The sequence below is a fragment of the Chaetodon trifascialis genome, chromosome 5 (genome assembly GCF_039877785.1).
Source record: "Chaetodon trifascialis isolate fChaTrf1 chromosome 5, fChaTrf1.hap1, whole genome shotgun sequence".
Taxonomy (NCBI): domain Eukaryota; kingdom Metazoa; phylum Chordata; class Actinopteri; order Chaetodontiformes; family Chaetodontidae; genus Chaetodon; species Chaetodon trifascialis.
This window is the reverse complement of record NC_092060.1, coordinates 28,759,873-28,766,253: the sequence shown is the minus strand read 5'-3', so window position 1 is coordinate 28,766,253 and position 6,381 is coordinate 28,759,873.

Below are 6,381 nucleotides of genomic sequence, written 5' to 3'. Positions count from 1 at the left end.
CTGTTGTTTCCATCCCATGCAGTTCCATAGGTGCAGAACAATTATGTGCAATTTTTTATAGATATCTGCAGCCTGGTGTGGGGCTGTGAAATGGGTTTTTCTGACCTTTGATCCCTTCTTCTGTCCTCTGGGCTCATTACTGCCCATACTCACTGCAGAATTCTGTGTGAATTGCTCTGCTATTTCCACAAAACACATCTATAAAAGGACCACAGCGGCGCTCAGGCTCACGTGACGAGCGACACATGGAAACACACATACAAACACAGTACAGTACAGTCACATCACAATGGTTTGATTATTGATTTCGAGGAGTCGGTGCAATGCAGGTGTGTGCGAGAGTCAGAAAAGGAGGTTCCTAATGCCGAAGCATATATGCTATGCACACAAAAAGGCACACACACTCACACCTTTTGATTAATTTAAGCAGATATTAATGCACATGTCCAACTCTGCATATTTATGGACATTCCTTAGCCTATGACCCATATATAATGTATGTGAATCCACCTAATAAGTTGTGGGCAGTTTTTTAAATCTCACATCTGCACACCAGACACATGGATGTAATTATCAGTGACAAATTAATGCAAAGCCCTGAATGAATGACTTACGAAATATGATAAATGTAGATGCTTCTACAGAGGTCCCTGAAAGGTTTAATGGGTATAAAAATGACGGGAATCATATGTCTGTAATATGTAATGGCTTCACGGTCACCGGATCTGCAGCTGTGGGAGGGTGTGGAACGACGTATTTGAGAGCGCTCTGCGCCACATCATCAGAAACATCAGCTGAGGGAACACGTTTCAGAAGAGTGGCGTCAGTTTCTTCATCAGAGAAAACCTCATTATGTTTTATATTTAGTGTTACATTTCTGACTGCCAATGGGAAACATTAAAGTATCCTTCCTGGACCGTTCAGCCAACCTTCGCAGAATGTTCTGGAAATGTAACAATTACAAATGTAACATCTTGGGAACGCTGCGCATGAACATCCAGCTGTAAAATACAAAAATGATTATAAACAGTGGTTTATCGTTTAGCACTGCTGCCTCACAGCATCAGGTTGTGGGTTCAAATCCCGGCTGGGGTCGAGCCTCTCTGTTTGCATGTTGCATCTTTATGGGGGCTCCATTTTCTCCCTCCATCAAAACATGTCAGTTCTCCTCTCAGTGGCCTTGACGGAGGCACTGGCTTAGAGCTGGAGTCGGTCCCTGGGCGCTGCACGCTGGCTGCCCACTGCTCCTCAGGGACGGCTTAGAACACGGAGAACATGGATGTATGTGTGTACTAAGCATGATTGCATGTGACAGAAGGAATCTTGTTCTTAGGTAAATCTTCAATGTAGCTTTGTGCTCAAGTCAATACTTGATTGATCACTGATATCAATTCAGAAATGGACTGTCAGTGCTGGTTGTGTAACAGCAGTGGGATTGTGTGAACTTGCCTCTCACAAAACACACACACACACACACTCACACACACACACACACACACACACACACACACACACACACACACACACACTGCTTGTTCTAAGTGGATAATGAGGACAACACCCGGGGTGACGAAATAATTGAAGCTGTTTGATGTCTCGTCAAATAGTATTCCCACACATGCACACACCTTTGACACACATTCCCTCTCTCTTGCTCTCTTACACACACACACACACACACACACACACACACACACACACACACACACACGTTAACCTCTCTTCATTAGTATGACGAACAGTAAAATACACACATACCAGCAGGACTGCAAATGTAGACTCACACACACCTTAAACATGCTGTCTGGTTCCTCATGCTGCTCCAGAAAGCCCAATAGACGGGCATTTAGGTGGTATCATTGCTTTGGAAAAATAAATATGTAATTAGTGTGGTTCTCCATTTTAAATATTTAGTTTCCACCTTTCCGCCAGAAGTTATGAAGCGAAAGTGTGAAAAATAAGACAAAGAGTCTACAGTCATGCTGGCGGCTCGAGGTGCAGCGGTGCTTTGAGCACAAGCTGAACAACAGCATGCTGTCAGGCTCACAGTGACAGTGCTTACATGCTGGTGTTAGGCAGATGTAACGCTCATCACGATCACCATCTTAATTTAGCATGTTAGCATGATAGTGCTTTCTAATAAGCACTAAATGCAAAGTACAGCTGATGGTACTGGATGTTTTTGAGGCTGCATGCTTGATGTAAAGAAGCTGCCATTTGCTGTGTACCCTATATTTGATGGGTACTTGAAGTTAACAGGGTACATGCACAAAGCACAGTGGGAGGAACAGTGACGAACAAAAGAAATGACTCACCTGTATGAATGTTTGTGTCTCCACTCAGTATGTAGGCGATGCATTAACACGTACATCAAATGCTTTGTATGTGCAGACATCCTGTCTTCCTCCTCCTCATCCCTGTAACTTTTCACTGCACCATTAACTTATCACACTACTTCGTGCTTTGTCATTTAAACATAGGTTGTTTGAAGATGTTTGAAATAACAGCCATTCTTTACTTGATATTAGAAAAAACACATTGATTCACGATTCACTACTGAAGGACTTTCTGAGTGGAAGATGTGTATTGTCAGATGGTCAGAAGTCAAGAACAATTTCCAACACCACCCTGTTCATTCTTTTCATCCACCTTGTCTAAATTTAGACACTTTTTTCCCAGCTAATTCATGATGGCAGCTTTCAGTGGTTCTTGGTTATACACAACTTTTGAGGTTGCTCTGGAGTAATTAGAGTCCACAAAATGGGATTTAATTATTCTCACCAAACAAATGCTGCAAAATAACAAATTGACAAATGATGTTGAATAGATTATATTTAACTACTAAAAATCTTCATTCTTGGTTTACAATAAATGTGTATTGTTTAAATTTGTGTTTTGAAATAAAATATCATTTATCTTTCTTTCATTTTATTTATTTGAGTGTAACAGAGGGAAATATATCACCAGTACATGTAAATTTTATTTTTTTTACTCTTCTTTAATGGTTTCAAAACGTTTAATCTTGCTGTTTTTTTTCTTTTTAAGTTCAGAGGTCAGCCAATCAGCTGTCTTTTCCTAGTTTGAGCATGCGCCCTCTGTCGACCACTTCCGGGACATAAACAGTTCGAGTCGGTGGAAGATGGAGCCAAGAAAAGCAAGAAAAGTTGAGATGTGGATTTAATGTACAGATAAGAAGCGAAAGTTGCTTTGTTTTACAGACAATAGTTTACTTGAACTAAGCTAAAAGTCTAGAAACTTCGTTTCCGTCGCCGTCAAGCCGCCCGTTAGCTCGTAGCCTAGCCGAGCTAACGACAGCGAAGGAAATGTTAGCCAACCGTTGAGCAAGCTAACAGGTGAACCACGACGTCTGTCTTCCGCAAGGTAAGAGATCACAAGTTAACCGCTACATTCATCCTCATAAGATGGGGAACAACTTTATGAATGAAATGACAGGCTGTCAGGAGCGTAGTTACGTTTCTTCAACACAGATCTTATTTTGCCGTGCAGGAAGGATTATTCCACCTAACGTTAGCTTAAACAATAGACTCTAGCACAACCGCGCTTCAGTCAATCTTAGTGTAGGTTATAATGTTCAGTTTTCCTATGAATTAGCTTTTGCCATACGCTCCAAAATGACCATAAAGTTGATGATGACCATTTTTGTGTTGATATCAATACTACGTGTATTTGGATGTATCCACAAGGTCAATGGAAGGGTGGTAAGCTGCATTCAGACAAGCAGAGAGGGGTCAGACCTCTAGATGCAGGTGACTCACGTGAAATGGATTTTATTCAGGCTTCTGATTGGCCAACATGGCTTTAGGTTAAAGGTTATGTTGCCGCGTGCTCTTGACAGCACTTCAGTTGTGTCGTTGCATTTTCAGATGGACAGATTTTTTTTTAAACACTGGATTTTTTTATCTTTAACTTTTTTCAGAACAAAGGTGGAAAAACCTGTTTTAAGAAATACCTTTCTACGTGTCGACAAGGCCTTAGCCTCGTGTATGCATTAAAAGTCCAAGTGAGCTGTGTGTTACAAAATCTAAATCATTAAATATAGATTTATGTGATTTATTTCACAGAAAAATAATTACTGAATGTTTTGTCCAGATGTGTAAACATAGATGATGAACAGCAAGAACAGATGGCACATTAAATTAAATTAAATAGTTAGGATGTTTTGTCTTACCCTAAATATTCCTAAATATTCAAATATTTAGTCAAACCTGCTGAATCAGATTTGACTTCTGAAACATATTCAGTCATATCTTAGATACCCAAACATTAATCGTTTTTTCTATTTCTTTTCCTAAAGCTGGTGAGAACATAGCGCCTAAAGACATCATAATCTTCATGAGGGTATCATGGCGCAGGTGTTCGCCTCCGCCTTCAGGGCATCAGCCGCCGGCCATCCTCTTATCACTTCCTTACACAATGAGGTGAGAGCCAATCGAGTCTTCCCAAAACAACAGTATGTTTCCCAAGAGACTCTTATTTCATCCTCAGACTCTACTGTGGCCATGTGAATATAACGCTAAATAAATAAAATACAGTAAATTACTATGCCAGCAGCATAGATTGGTCTAGTGTACACAACAGATTTTTCTTTAACTCTCGCAGTAAAGGATGTCAGGCGTGAGAAGAAGCGCTGCTTTGCCTTCTTCATTACGAGAGGAGCACATTTTCAGTTTCTTGTTGTTCTGATTATGGTAAACATGTGGAGAGTGCAAGAAGAGACAGGGACGTTGAAGCATGAGCACACAACTAGTTGACATTTTTATCTGTAAGAGGACATTAATCCCTCTCCCTTTAAATGAATCCTCATATTTAGGAATATGTTGGACATGAGTGTAAGAAGGCTCTGAAGTCCAGATGTCTTTTAAAGCTGCTGAACTTCTATTATGGATACCAACAAACTGTTGCTCAAATGGTTGCTTTTTGGAAAAAATGTACCAGCGAAACCTTGTTGATGGTTTGTGTTTTTTGTTGGACATTCGTATGCTTTCTACATTCAGTTAATAATAATACTGATTCCTGAGTTAGCTGTGAAAATGTTCTTGCTGTTTTTGCTGCTTCTCTGATGTTCGCCCTCACTCTCTCGCTCCTTGTCCCATTTGGTGAATTAAGGGTTTATTTTGACCAAACCAGAGCTGGTGGTGATTGTAAGAACACTGGAAAGATGAACCAAGAAGGTTTTGGTGAGGTTTTTGTGTTTCTGTCCACTTGTTGTTTGTTTCTGAATGGAGCCCGTTTTGTGGTAATAAAATCATGTCTCTGTAGATGAAGTGGTGGCTTCGGTGAGAGCGATATAGTGGCTTTTTCTGGTTAAACAAAAAGGATATTACTCTAGAGAACATTTGCTTTCCGGTCCATGATGTTGCCAGACACTTAACAATTTGAGGCTGTCAGTGGGAAAAACAAACACTTTTAATTGACGTACTCTGACGATGCGCTAACCCCTGGAGGGATTATATTGCAGCTTGTTTCACGTCTGCTGGCTTTAACAATTTTGTCTACAAGTGACATGGAAATGAAAACATGTGAAAACAGGCTCTGTAATCAGATAATATGTGACTGAAACATGGCAATAATTCATCAACATGGTATAGAACATTATTTTGTTTATTTTGTAATGTGTAAGTATGGAGATTAAGCTAAGCATACTAGATCTAGTATGCTTCTTGCCTCAAATATCGATATTTTGATGGTTCAAACCAATGTGTTTTTTAAAAAAGGAATAATTGAACGTCATTTTTCAGCCCTACAGGTCTGGCGGTTCAGTAGCATCAATAAGCTGAATAAGCTGTTGAACGTAAATTTTGGGCAGATGATGGTCACTTCAGGAGCTTATGGTAGGATTTCTTCTGTGTTTAAGGATTTAGGCAGGGTGTTTCCAGCTGTTTCCAGAGTAACATCCCTGTTTTCAGAAAAGTCAGGACAATGTTTAAAAGGTAAATAAAAACATAATGCAATGATTTTCAAGTCCTTCTCGTCCTATATCCAATTGAATGCAGCACAGACAAGATATTAATGTTAAACATGACACACATTGTTTTTTGTAAATATCTTTCTGAATTTAATGGGATCGAGGTCCCTAGAAAAGTTACAATGCTTGTGAAAAACGTGTGGAAAAGATAGCTGAAAATCCTCAAGATTGGTGAAAATATTTTAGCAAAACAGTTGGAGGCGCCTTGGTGTTATGACAAATGTGACACATATTTCTTTTTTCCTAATCCTTATTTCAACCTGTCAAGACTAATCCATTTTTTGGGGATTAAAAAATGGCACTTCTGAATGTGCCCTGATTTATTCAGAGGGATGAAGAGCACATGTAACAATACCAACAGTATAAATCTCTTTACGGCCTCATTTTTATGCTGT